Source organism: Ambystoma mexicanum, chromosome 8, assembly GCF_040938575.1.
Source record: "Ambystoma mexicanum isolate Mex_15411 chromosome 8, UKY_AmexF1_1, whole genome shotgun sequence".
NCBI classification, from domain to species: Eukaryota; Metazoa; Chordata; class Amphibia; order Caudata; family Ambystomatidae; genus Ambystoma; species Ambystoma mexicanum.
This window is the reverse complement of record NC_090929.1, coordinates 100,058,034-100,072,379: the sequence shown is the minus strand read 5'-3', so window position 1 is coordinate 100,072,379 and position 14,346 is coordinate 100,058,034. Positions and strand designations below refer to the sequence as shown.

Here is a 14,346-nt window from a genome sequence, read left to right as displayed (position 1 = left end):
AAGAATCATTTCTTCAAGAGAAAATACCTGGATGTAGAAACAATTGAGGAGGTGCTCGAGGACTCGACCAGAGGGGGGAATGTAGAGGAGAAGCTACATTCCACTGCAGGAAACCCTGCTCCCCTACCTCCAATACGTTGGAGACCTGTGATTATGCCATGTTTGACACTAGCAGTTGTGCCAATACCGCAACATGTGTTTGCAAGAAGATACCCGTTGAAAAACCCTACCGAATGTAACCCAGAAGTAATGGCAACCTAAGGGAGGAACTCCCTGAAGGAATATGAAAAAGAGCACAGAAAAAGAAGCCTGGGATGTCACAAGAGTGTAAACGACATCTGGAGACAATGGCTGAAGAAAACTAATAATGAAGTAAGGAATTGAGTGAACTTTTTAATACAAAAAGGAAGAGTACACATGCACGAAGTGCTGCAGAGAATCAACCGTTCAATCACTGTACAGACAGTGAAACTCAAGTAGACTAAGTCATCATAGTAGTTAGCTATATGTAGTGAATAGAATTCAGGTGAAGACGCCATTGTATAGAAGCTGGACATCGGTATCATGAATGTAGTAAGCCAGGATCCATGAAGAGGAAAGGGAAAACTATGTTGCAGCAAAAATAAGCTGAATCGTGGAGCTGCATGGCAAGGCTATCTGGCCTGGAGTCAAGATTAAAGCAGCCATGGCCAGCTATCTATTCTGGAAAGGAGTGAATGTAAGAAGGATGAATCATCCCTTGTTAAGGTGCAAAGAAGGTACACTAAGAGTGCCAAGTTTAATTCATTTAAGACATTTAAAAGCTGCACAATGGACCAAATCGTGGTCTCCTGTTATGTGAGTCAAGGATGAAAATAGAGTTCAAACTTGGAGTCTTAGAACATAATAGCGAGTGCCCTCACTCCTGTGTATTCTCAGAGACAAAGATACTTTGCAAGGCCAAGTTCAAAGACAATCTTCATGGCAGAAGGCGTGGGTGATGAGAGATGCTGGGCTAATTGGGTGGGGAGGTAGTGTCATGCCCCATCTCCTTGGAACTGGGTCTGTGCTTACCTGCGGCTAAGTGAACCAAATGTTCCAGACATGGCACAAGAGTGCCAACCAAATGTAGTGGTCCATATAACGAAGGACCTTATAGTTTGAAACCAATGGGAAACCATGGATCTAATGTTACTGGAAATGGAATGTTTTAGAGGTAGGCATATGTTGTCCACCTGACAGTGGGCAGCCAGTCACAATCCTAGTTCTTATAGATGATATACTTAAATGTTCCCCTTAAGCCAATCCGATCCCTAATAGTTTTTTCATTATTTGGCACATAGTATGACATCACCTTCAACGTATTTCTGATATATATACCCTTTGTTTTGTGAAAAGATCGCTGAGAGTAATCGAGCATCCGTCCGGTTATGTTCGTTGTAACTCCCTGTTTTAAATCATTGTTAATAAAACAGTACTTTGCCATCTTCCTGAGTTGGTTCGGTTATTTGCACTTGGAGTTATTTTGTGTAAACCCCGTCCATTGCATGCACATTCCTAAAAGTGTCATATATTTTCTTTTCACAGTGATCCGTATAGGATGCGTATAGTCTTAGAAGTACCTTCCAATTGTACTCCTAAATGATAATCTATAAGAAATCAAAAAAGTGGTTGTTCCTAAAGAATCCTTTAGGAACTCCCGTCCCCTGCACACTTTCTAATGTCTGAAGATCAGACCAAACATTCAAGTAGGTTATCAATAGTTCATATTAACCATTTGGTATAATTGACAATTTGATATATGAAACTCTCTTTTTCAATATTTCGGTAAAACACAATATTTAGTTATACATATAAAGAAGCCCAACGTGTTTCGAGTCACAAACTCTTCTTCAGGGGCAATATCACAATTCATCAGATTTCTAGAAAGTAGAAAAGAAACATCTTAGTGTAATATTTCACACTGTAATTTCAACAATAACAAAGTAACTATTTTTTAACAATTTTTAACAAATCACGTATTAATACATACTTAGATCAGTCAGGGTCCTCTATAACATAGAGGTGAATCAGCTAGTGTAGCTATTATTAAAAATGTGGAGAAAAAGAGCTTCACTCGGCTCAAAATAACCAGAATTCTATTGTATCAATCCGCACATGCAGTCAAGAGAGATTGCTGTCAAAAAATCTTTACTCAGTATGGTCGGAAGAAAAGCGGACACCACTTACCCCAACAAGTGGTTGTCTAGATAAGGAAACAATCCTAGAGGTGTATATATTCATGAAGTAAATGATTGATAGGACCCCGCATCCAACGGTGATCAATATTAAGTCTGCAATACAAATAATACCTCTAATTAGGAAAAGAAGTAGAGTCTCGGTGGAATGTAGTAAAAGAAAATAGATAAACACTTACATCGATAATGATGTCCTACTCAACGGTACCCAGAAAAAATCCTAACCGCAAAAAGCTGAAAGTAAGAAGAAAAGGATAAGTGCTAGTTCGAATAACGTGTCAGTCAATGGTACAGGGAAAGGTACCTAAGCTACTTACAGAATTCGCCAAAGATCAACGAACGTGGGAGCTGAGGAGAGATACATCTCACCAGAGTAGGATGCGTTGTTCCAATGGGTGCTATTTATTTATACTCAAAGAAGTTTAAAGAAGTGCATGCGCAGTAGATTGCGCGTGCGCCTAAGGAAAAGGTCAAGAGCCTGATAAGGCTTGCGTCATATGCGAACATGCGCAATACCCTAAGGAAGGAAAGTAAACACAGCGTCGTGACGTATCAAGATGGCGTATGCGTGTGCGTTTGATGGAAAAATGTAGGGCGTCATGAGAATGATGTCATTTATCATGCGCAAACGCTTAAAAAGTAAAAGTATTCACATAAGGAAGGAGAGTAGCGTAAGGAAGTAAGCAAAGTGTGGAATACTCATAGCGCCGTCACCATAGTGACATGATCTGCGTCAGAACGTGATGGTGGCTGTAAAACACTACGGAAAAGGAAGTAGCGTAAGACAGTGAAATACTCGTTAAGTAAAAGAATAAGCAATGGAGATGATAAAATAAGTGAAGATCAGTGAAATTGTCAGTCATAAATGTCCAAAACTGAAGAGTCTTTAGAAAATACATGTACTGCCTGCCCACCTAGGGGCGTACAATCTTACACAGTCACATGAAAAATAGACCTATTACAAAAGAATGGAAATAAAGTTGCATTTTTTATGGTGAAAGGCAGTAAATTTGGATAAATGATATATAAAGTGTATAAACAAATTTATAAACATTTTTATAAAAAAGGGCCCAGATAATAGTCTTCATTCATCCACAAAGGGGAGAGGGAGTCGAGGCAATGAATCCAAAAAAGTTCTCTCTGGGCTAGTAACTTCTGTAAGTTACCTCCTCGAGGAAGTGGATGTATAGTTTCTAGTATTACAAAGCGCATTTGTGCTACTGTATGTTGATGGTCTCTGAAGTGTCTGTATACTGGTGATTTAATGTTTTTTGTGCGAATATTAGACTTATGTTCTGTCCATCTCTCCTTTGCTTTCCTGGTGGATTTGCCAACATAGTATTTCCCGCATGGACAGCGTAAGGCATAAATAACATTTTTAGAGTCACATGTAGCATATTGTTTCAGAGGTATCTTTTTGCCAGTATTGCCATGACGGATGTGATCGCCTTTAATCACATTTGAACAGTGTTGGCAATTAAGGCATGGAAAAGTCCCATTTTTGATTTTACACAACACAGTTTGATTACCAGGTTTCTGTTTTTCAGCCTTAATCAATTTGTTGCGAAAGTTCTGCCCCTCTTGTATGCCAGCATTGGTGGTTCCGGAAAAAGGTTGTTCAGTTGTGGATCTGTTTTTATGATCTCCCAGTTTTTGTGGATGATTCTCTTGATTTGAAAACTTGACTGGAATATTTCAAAGAGTGAATTAAGTTAGTTTTCTTCATTTTTGCTTTTGGGTCCAGGAGGTCCTCTCGGGTATGCAGTTCAGTTCTGAGTATGGCTTTATCGATCAGGTCTCCAGGGAAACATCTGTCTCTGAATCTTGTTTTCATGTTGATGTATTCTTCCTCTAGTTTATCTGCTTCCGAAGTAATTCTTTTCACTCTGAGAAGTTGACTGTAAGGTAAATTTTCTTTAAGATGTTTTGGATGAAAACTTTGGAAATGTAGACTACTATTCACATCTGTCGGTTCCTGTAGATCTGTGTTTTAAGACCCTCATTCGTAATTTCAATGGTGACATCCAGAAAATGTACAGATGGTTTACCTATGTCCATTGTCAACCTAATCCTGTCGTTACATTTGTTGAGGTATTCCCAAAATTTCAAAAGTTCCTCTTCGGTTCCTTTCCATATGCCGAAGATATCGTCAATGTATCTAAACCAGCTCTTAATTTTGTCTTTCCAAGCAACATTATCTAGAACATGTGTATGTTCAAAAAAATACATAAAAATATTGGCATATGAGGGTGCCACCAATGATCCCATCGATGTACCTGATGTTTGCAGAAAGAATTGTCCATTAAACCTGAAGTAATTGTTAAAGAGAATGATGTTAATGAGTTCAATTGCAAATACTTTGTGAATAGTAACTTCTTCATGTTTTAGTAAGAACCATTCAAGGGCATTAATGCCCTGGTTATGTGGAATAGAGGTTTAGAGACTAGTGACATCCATTGTAAATAGTATAAGGTTAGGTTCCTCCAAGTTCAAATCTCTGATATTCTGAAGAAAATGAGATGTGTCCTTTAGATAGGTTTCTGTTTTTTGAATTAGAGGTTGCAGTCCCGTATCCAGGTATACTGCCAAGGGATGAAAAATGCTCTCTGTACCCGCGACAATTGGCCAAAAAGGTGGGTCTGTTCTGTTCTTATGAATTTTCGGGAGTCCATAGAACACCGGTGTTACCGGATTGTTGTTAATCAGAAATGTACTTGTGTTCCCTGATATCCATTCTGCATTTTCGGCATTTTCTATAGTTGTTTTGATAGTAGCCTTAAACGAGTGGGACGACATTACCAACAGATACGGGACTGCAACCTCTAATTCAAAAAACAGAAACCTATCTAAAGGACACAACTCGTTTTCTTCAGAATATCAGAGATTTGAACTTGGAGGAAACTAACCTTATACTATTTACAATGGATGCCACTAGTCTCTACATCTCTATTCCACATAACCAGGGCATTAATGCCCTCAAATGGTTCTTACTAAAACATGAAGAAGTTACTATTCACAAAGTATTTGCAATTGAACTCATTAACATCATTCTCTTTAACAATTACTTCAGGTTTAATGGGCAATTCTTTCTGCAAACATCAGGTACATCGATGGGATCATCGGTGGAACCCTCATATGCCAATATTTTTATGTATTTTTTTTAACATACACATGTTCTAGATAATGTTGCTTGGAAAGACAAAATTAAGAGCTGGTTTAGATACATTGACGATATCTTCGGCATATGGAAAGGAACCGAAGAGGAACTTTTGAAATTTTGGGAATACCTCAACAAATGTAACGACAGGATTAGGTTGACAATGGACATAGGTAAACCATCTGTACATTTTCTGGATGTCACCATTGAAATTACGAATGAGGGTCTTAAAACACAGATCTACAGGAAACCGACAGATGTTAATAGTAGTCTACATTTCCAAAGTTTTCATCCAAAACATCTTAAAGAAAATGTACCTTACAGTCAACTTCTCAGAGTGAAAAGAATTACTTCGGAAGCAGATAAACTAGAGGAAGAATACATCAACATGAAAACAAGATTCAGAGACAGATGTTTCCCTGGAGACCTGATCGATAAAGCCATACTCAGAACTGAACTGCATAGCCAAGAGGACCTCCTAGACCCAAAAGCAAAAATGAAGAAAACTAACTTAATTCACTCTTTGAAATATTCCAGTAAGAGTTTTCAAATCAAGAGAATCATCCACAAAAACTGGGAGATCATAAAAACAGATCCACAACTGAACAACCTTTTTACGGAACCACCAATGCTGGCATACAAGAGGGGCAGAAACCTTCGCGACAAATTGATTAAGGCTGAAAAACAGAAACCTGGTAATCAAACTGTGTTGTGTAAAATCAAAAATGGGACTTTTCCATGCCTTAATTGCCAACACTGTTCAAAAGTGATTAAAGGCGATCACATCCGCCATGGCAATACTGGCAAAAAGATACCTCTGAAACAGTATGCTACATGTGACTCTAAAAATGTTATTTATGCCTTACGCTGTCCATGCGGGAAATACTATGTTGGCAAATTCACCAGGAAAGCAAAGGAGAGATGGACAGAACATAAGTCTAATATTCGCACAAAAAACATTAAATCACCAGTCTACAGACACTTCAGAGACCATCAACATACAGTAGCACAAATGCGCTTTGTAATACTAGAAACTATACATCCACTTCCTCGAGGAGGTAATTTACAGAAGTTACTAGCCCAGAGAGAACTTTTTTGGATTCATTGCCTCGACTCCCTCTCCCCTTTGGGGATGAATGAAGACTATTATCTGGGCCCTTTTTTATAAATGTTTTTATAAATTTGTTTATACACTTTATATATCATGTATCCAAATTTACTGCCTTTCATCATAAAAAATGCAACTTTATTTCCATTCTTTTGTAATAGGTCTATTTTTCATGTGACTGTGTAAGATTGTACGCCCCTAGGTGGGCAGGCAGTACATGTATTTTCTAAAGACTCTTCAGTTTTGGACATTTATGACTGACAATTTCACTGATCTTCACTTATTTTATCATCTCCATTGCTTATTCTTTTACGTAACGAGTATTTCTCTGTCTTACGCTACTTTCTTTTCCGTAGTTTTTTACAGCCACCATCACGTTCTGACGCAGATCATGTCACTATGGTGACGGCGCTATGAGTATTCCACACTTTGCTTACTTCCTTACGCTACTCTCCTTCCTTACGTGAATACTTTTACTTTTTAAGCATTCGCGCATGATAAATGACATCATTCTCATGACGCCCTACATTTTTCCATCAAACGCACACGCATACGCCATCTTGATACGTCACGACGCTGTGTTTACTTTCCTTCCTTAGGGTATTGCACATGTTCGCATATGACGCAAGCCTTATGACGCTCTTGACCTTTTCCTTAGGCGCACGCGCAATCTACTGCGCATGCACTTCTTTACACTTCTTTGAGTATAAATAAATAGCACCCATTGGAACAACGCATCCTACTCTGGTGAGATGTATCTCTCCTCAGCTCCCACGTTCGTTGATCTTTGGCGAATTCTGTAAGTAGCTTAGGTACCTTTCCCTGTACCATTGACTGACACGTTATTCGAACTAGCACTTATCCTTTTCTTCTTACTTTCAGCTTTTTGCAGTTAGTATTTTTTCTGGGTACCGTTGAGTAGGACATCATTATCGATGTAAGTGTTTATCTATTTTCTTTTACTACATTCCACCGAGACTCTACTTCTTTTCCTAATTAGAGGTATTATTTGTATTGCAGACTTAATATTGATCACCGTTGGATGCGGGATCCTATCAATCATTTACTTCATGAATATATACACCTCTAGGATTGTTTCCTTATCTAGACACCCACTTGTTGGGGTAAGTGGTGTCCGCTTTTCTTCCGACCATACTGAGTAAAGATATTTTGACAGCAATCTCTCTTGACTGCATGTGCGGATTGATACGACAGAATTCTGGTTATTCTGAGCCGAGCGAAACTCTTTTTCTCCACATTTTTAATAATAGCTACACTAGCTGATTCACCTCTATGTTATAGAGGACCCTGATTGATCTAAGTATGTATTAATACGTGATTTGTTAAAAATTGTTAAAAAATAGTTACTTTGTTATTGTTGAAATTACAGTGTGAAATATTACACTAAGATGTTTCTTTTCTACTTTTTAGAAATCTGATGAATTGTGATATTGTCCCTGAAGAAGAGTTTGTGACTCAAAACGCGTTGGGCTTCTTTATTTGTATAATAAAATATTGTGTTTTACCGAAATATTGAAAAAGAGAGTTTCATATATCAAATTGTCAATTATACCAAATGGTTAATATGAACTATTTATTACCTACTTGAATGTTTGGTCTGATCTTCAGACATTAGAAAGTGTGCAGGGGACGGGAGTTCCTAAAGGATTCTTTAGGAACAACCACTTTTTTGTTCTTACATATCCAACCTAGATGCCAAGGTTGAGCCTTTGCCCCCCGCACCTCAAAACTCCATATAAACATTATAGAATGTCTTCAACAATACCCTTGCAGGTATTTAATCAAAAGAACCTTTAATATAGGTGTGCCTTAGTGTTATCTGCTAATCTATTAGAAATCAACAGGCTCTCTCTTAGAAGATCTGTTAGAGCCTTCTGTCAATGATGTGGCCAGATAGCTCAGTGAACTGGGTGCTCACTGCTGGAATCTGTGCTCCACTTGCACATTGCTGGTTCAAATATCAGCTGTGCTACCTCAGTCTTTATCCGTCTAAAGTCAATATTTTGACTACAATTTAAATAGGGCGACAGTCACAATTGTTACTCAAAACACACAAATGGTAAGTAAAACACATATTATTGTTGCCATCATTAAATTACAAATGTCCTATGGTGTTCCCATAAGAACTTGTATAAGATGTCTGCTTGCTTTCTCAAGGCAATGGGAATCCCATAGAGTGGTCAGCAGACTGCTGCACTCAGGGCTGGTCAATACAATTTCCTACACACATAACTCCTGCTCTACCCTAATTGTCTTTTCCAGTACAATCCACAACTCCCTCTTCCCTCTGGGCTTCATCACAGAGCAATTGCTTACAATTTCAGTCACTTTTACCTCCTGGGAAAATTGGTGAATTTGAAGGAGTCCAGAGAAAAGCAGGTACAAGATACTGTCAGGAAGGAAGTGGCGATGCTTGGTCTCCTAGTCCTAAAGGAAAATAAATGCAGGTGTGCTTTCCCTTGCAAACTGACAGCAAAAGAATTAGTACACAAACAATTTAACATAACCAGTGTTGGACTGGCCCATCCCTCAGACCGTGCCCGGGCCGAAATCATTTGGAGGCGGGCGAGGCCCTGGGGGGCCGGTTTCTGACCACAGCCAGGGCTGCCATGAGGGGGGTCAAACTGCGCCGGGCCTTTTGCGCTCACGGGGGGCTTCGCGCGGCTGCGGGTGTGTCACGACAGAATAGATTTGTGCAAGGTGTGCATTGATTTGCTAGCTACAACGCCAGCCTGCAGGCAGCAGTCACAAAACAAAAGTTAAGTCAAGGGGGTGGGCGGTCCGCCCCTTGGCACACACTCAAGACTGTTAATTTCACAAGGTGCGAGCAGCCAATCAGTGACATTTTACTGCCATAGTGTCCTCCCAACCTGGTGCCAGACCAGGCTGCCCATGCGCATTCCATCTGGCAGCTAGCTCGGTGGGTCAGGTGCGGTGCCACAAACACATGTGAGATGGTCTTTATGCTCAACTGCAGCCCGACGCCCGCCTCATCTTCCCAGAAATCTTTTAGTCCGTCATCCCTTTGACCCCAGAGCAAGCAGTGAGGTCTACATGACGTCCCGTTGGGCTGTGCAGCCTACCAGCGGGTGAGTGCAGGAAGCACGGAGCCCGGCCTGCCTCCCTCAGGTGTGCTGCCGTGTCCCTCGTAGAGCCCCCGATGGAGTGTGCCCGCTCCCGTCAGACTTGAGCACATACTGCCTGGCTGGAAGGCTGACTGGGACTGGACCTGGCTGGACTAGCAGTGCAACCAGAGGAGGAGACTGGAGACAGGCTGAGGCAACGAGCAGCGTTGGCTCATTGTTTTTTGGAGCTGCGCTGCCTGCTCTGCTGCTGGCTGCTTGCTTCTTGGACATGACGGACTCCATCCCAGGGCACTATAGGCAGCGAGGCGAGGGGAGCCGCGACTTGCTCGAGGAGAGACAGACTCAGCTGATTGCCCCTGTAAAAGTAAGTAACTAAAGCGCTGTGCAGCGTGTAAGGGTTTTGCCAACTGCTGACGCAAGACCAATGTCTCTTTGGTTTTTGCCAGCCAGTTGACTACATCTTGCTTTTAACGCTTTTCTTTTTTTTTTTTTTTATAGAAAATTGGTTTAGTTATAATTGCAACTTTTTCAATACAGCGTAATCAGACCAACAAATATCAGCAAGACTGATCTTAGGTAAAATAACATTATGCCCCTCTTGGTGACATAATTACTTTATTTCAGTGCACTATGTATTGAATTATAGTTTCTTGAGCATCTCGCAAAATGTAAAACTGCGCCTGTTGTTTCACTTTTTACCACACTCATCCTCATTAAAGTGGGCCTTGTCTTGATGTCACAAACCAGCGATTCGTGAATTTTACGTTTGTAAAATTAAATCTAATTTTTCAGTGAATCTCACAATCAGTATCGTCACTAATTATTTGATTGATTATTAGGATTGTAAGATGCAATATTTTTATGACGATGCAGAAGACAGTTTCATAAAACACGTTATTAGCCAATTGTAGTACTGGTGTAGCTGTAGACTAGTTTAGCAGTAGTGTTATACAACTTGGCCAATAGACACGCGGCTCATTCATTACAAAACTAATAAACTAGTGAGAAGGTACATAAAATGAATTATGTAAAATGTAACAAGGTTTCATACTTAAAATCAATTAATCATTCGTTGAAATACTATTATATTAATGTAAAAAGGTATAAAAGGATTAAATAAAACATGAAAGGGCCTTGCACTTAAAATCAATCATAAAAGATAGCAGCATTCGATATAGAGTAATAGATTGATCTAAAATATAGTAATTAAAATCAAGATTGTGATATCATAACGTTTAGCAGCAATTCAAGCATAAAATATTGCTACCATGACAGTTACCATCACCTGTAAACTCATCAATGCCAGCAGACCTTACCTCTTACCATCCAACTGCATCACCTTAGCCAGAGCGCTAGTCCTTTCCAAAGTTGACTACTGCAATGCGTTATACTTAGGAACCAGTCAGAAAAACATCAACAAACTACAAGTCATACAAAACAACGCCTTGCGAGCAGCCCTGAACATACCCAAACATGAACACATTTCGGACGCCAGACGCACACGCCATTGGCTATCCATACCACAAAGAATTGAATATAAAACCATCTCACTCACACACAAATGCCTAGCTAACCAAGCACCCAGATACCTATCCGACAATCTCAATCACCACACCCCAGCGCGCCCTACCAGATCAGCTCAAACACATTGCTTAAATATCCCAAGATTTAAGCTCCAAAAAGCAGGTGGCTCCAGCTTCCCCGTGCTTGCCTCCAAACTTTGGAATTCACTTCCACTCGAGCTGAGATCAGAACCTTCCTTTCACAGATTTAGACACAACACCAAAATTTGGCTTCTATCCAAAGAAACGTAAACTGCCTAGCCCTACCTTACTAGCATGCACCAAGACTGTAAATTTGTAAATATGTAATCGGTTTGTACATCTCTGTTGTATTATTCTTGTTGTATTCATCGCAAGCGCCTGGATGCCCTAGGGCCAGGCGGCACTATACAAATAATAAACTAAACTAAACTAAACTAAACTAAAAAGTACAATTGTCATTGCATTCCTATTGATTCTCAATTGTTCTACACCAACCCTTCTAGAGAGATTAATTTCAAAACTCATGCAGAATTATTTTGGATTCAATGTATTCTTATTTTCTTTTATTTCTCCCAAACCTGATCATATTCATAGATGTAGAAACAGTATAAAAACATGACAGTTACCAGCAGTCCTAGGCAGTGTAAAGTGTCATACAATGACAAGTTAAGCTTGTGACTTTGAACGCTTTACTTTGGTGGACAAATCTGTTTGCCCTTAGCCCACTCTACTGGGTCGGCACGCCCACTTTCCGAACGTTGCCTGTTTAGCATTTGTTTTGTTATAGCTTGTGTTTTCTTTTCTTGTTAAATAACGTTCCCACACACGTGAAGCATATAGTTTGTGCATTGGCTTCTTGTTAAAAGATCAAAGCAAAGTCCATTCTTGAGAAAAAGACGTGTATTGCTACACGCCAACCCTCAGTGCACTCCGAGGGGAGAAAAAGTCCCAAATATATTGGTATAGACGGTTGGCAGAGTTTAGAATGAACCCTGCAACCTGCAGTTGTTGATCTGTGTCTTGTATTAATACTAGGTCTTTTTTGTATATAGGGAGTTAGTCTACTTCAGTCCGGGGAGGTCAATGTCCACTCCCAGGCTCAGTAGTAATTTCACTAAATGTTAATCTGCATAAACATTATACATTTTCCAATTTAGAAATTTAAAGTTTCTCTATTCAATACATTTTATCCAATGTTATTAATGAAACAATTTTGTGACACAAACTTTTGTAAAAGGAAAAATACCCTCCGCGGGTTGTTTTAATCAATTAAAGCACCAAAAAATTGTTTTGTAAATGTTTTCAAACAAGAAAGAATTAACACCAAAGAATTTGCATAACTAGTCCAATTACACTGCTGAAAGGACAGTTCTTCCTCAAAACATAACATATGTGACGAAAAGGTCGCCTTTCTTTGACTAAGCAACAATGTAATGCCCCGTTTTTTTAACAAAGTCGTATCAACAGGAAGCTCTTTATAGGCCCAAATATAAAGAGTTTTCTTTCCATACTTGGCATATGTTCATATTATCCCATATTGGTCGTAAAGAAATAAGAAAAACGTTTTTGGGTTGAAAGTCACCAATCCCAAATAGCACCATTTGTTTACTGTGTTTCCAACGTGTTTCGGACTATACAAAGGTCCATCTTCAGGGCAGGTGATATTACTGGTTCCGAAATATAGGTATATACACACCTTCAATCCCTAAGTCAAAATGTAGAGAAGGGCCAGCTATTAGAGCTGGTTTCAAAATCAACTTCAACAGTTCAAAACTAGATAAATGCATATGACCCACCTCGTATTTATGCTGGGGGGATCTCTATTTCTAGTCTTTTGGCACACCCTTATATTAGGATGTGACTGTGCACGTACACACCTATGTGTCGTAAATTCCACCTCAAGCAGGTCCACTCAGAAACAAATTTCTAAAGTAAATGCAGAAAGAAGTGTAGATGAATAGCTACTTTAGGGAGTTCTAGGCACTCAACTAGGCCCCTACGTAACTAGTATCCTGTGTTAATTATTGTGTCTGCGTGTGACCAAAGTCATACATCTAACCGTCCTTGATAAATAAATAAAGAAATAACCCGTGTTCAGCTTGTCAAGAGATTAACCAAATCTTGTAGGCTCATAAGGAGAGGTATAAGGAGGATAAGCATCAGAGGTTAAGTGATCAGTGAGGATTGACCAGTGAACCAGTCACGCATTAACTACTTTGCTCGTGCAGCTATGACTGTTCTGCAATTGTTAAATACACGGGCTACGAAATTCGTAAAGCCTGTGTAAAAAGATAGAGGAACATCTCTTACCTCTTTGCGAGAGTCGAATGAGACGAGCAGAGCTTCTGGCGTCCGGCATGAGAGTAGTGGTCTCTAGCCCGGATGTTGTGATTTTATTGTGACTACGCCTCATCGCGCATGTGCAAGGTGAGTAGCGTGGATCATGGGATCGGGCCGCGCCTCCTCAGCGCATGCGCATCTGTAATGGCTTCAGTTCCAACCTATTCATGGTAAGGAGACGTGTACCTCATGCACAGGCGTGTATGTTTCTATCAGTCTCTCAGTGGACTACTTCTGCAGATAAATACAGTACTGCATTTTATATCCGTGTAATCTATGGGGTAAATCGGATATTTGTACAAGAGCGTGCGACTGGTCCCCATGTGTAGGTAACAGACCTATATGCACAAGGACAAAGGGCAAAATCGATTTTACAATTATCGTGGAGTATAGTCTAAGTTGAATATTCACACTCGTGATCTCTGCTGCTAACATGGGGCCTCGACAATTTGATTGGCACAAGCAGGAGTATTAATGATTTAAATAGTTTTAAGTGTCAATACAAGGTGAGGAACACCTCTACACTCTTTCAGCTGTCAAGCAGATTGTGGGCAGTTTTATTCACTTTCGGGTTGGATATACTGGGTCCCAGTTTATAATGGGGATTATGTTCCATGGACCATTTTCCGGGTGAGTGGGGATGACGCAGACGAAGTCTGCCTGGGTCCCCATGTCCCCCAGGCACAATCTACATGTAATAGAACCATAGCTCAATAAATCACAGCCTACAAGTAATAAAACAATCAATAAATCACCTCCCATATGTGATAGGGGTTGGAGTCACCTTGTGTCTTAGGCACACCGTGCCATAATCTTACATAAAGCTCTGCTGGGCTAATAGCTCCATGTTATCAATCTCATATATGAGTGTCGG

The 14,346-nt window shown here is 39.9% G+C and overlaps 1 long non-coding RNA gene across 1 annotated transcript in view; it reads right to left on the bottom strand.

Annotated features, from left to right (window-relative positions):
* The window catches only part of LOC138471662 (uncharacterized), a 496,524-nt gene extending 483,015 nt beyond the window's left edge, over positions 1–13,509 (bottom strand). Inside the window, exon 1 of the long non-coding RNA XR_011268480.1 lies at positions 13,443–13,509. This is a non-coding gene — a long non-coding RNA (uncharacterized lncRNA). The remainder of the gene's footprint in view (positions 1–13,442) is intronic.
* Between the last annotated feature and the right edge of the window lie 837 nt (positions 13,510–14,346).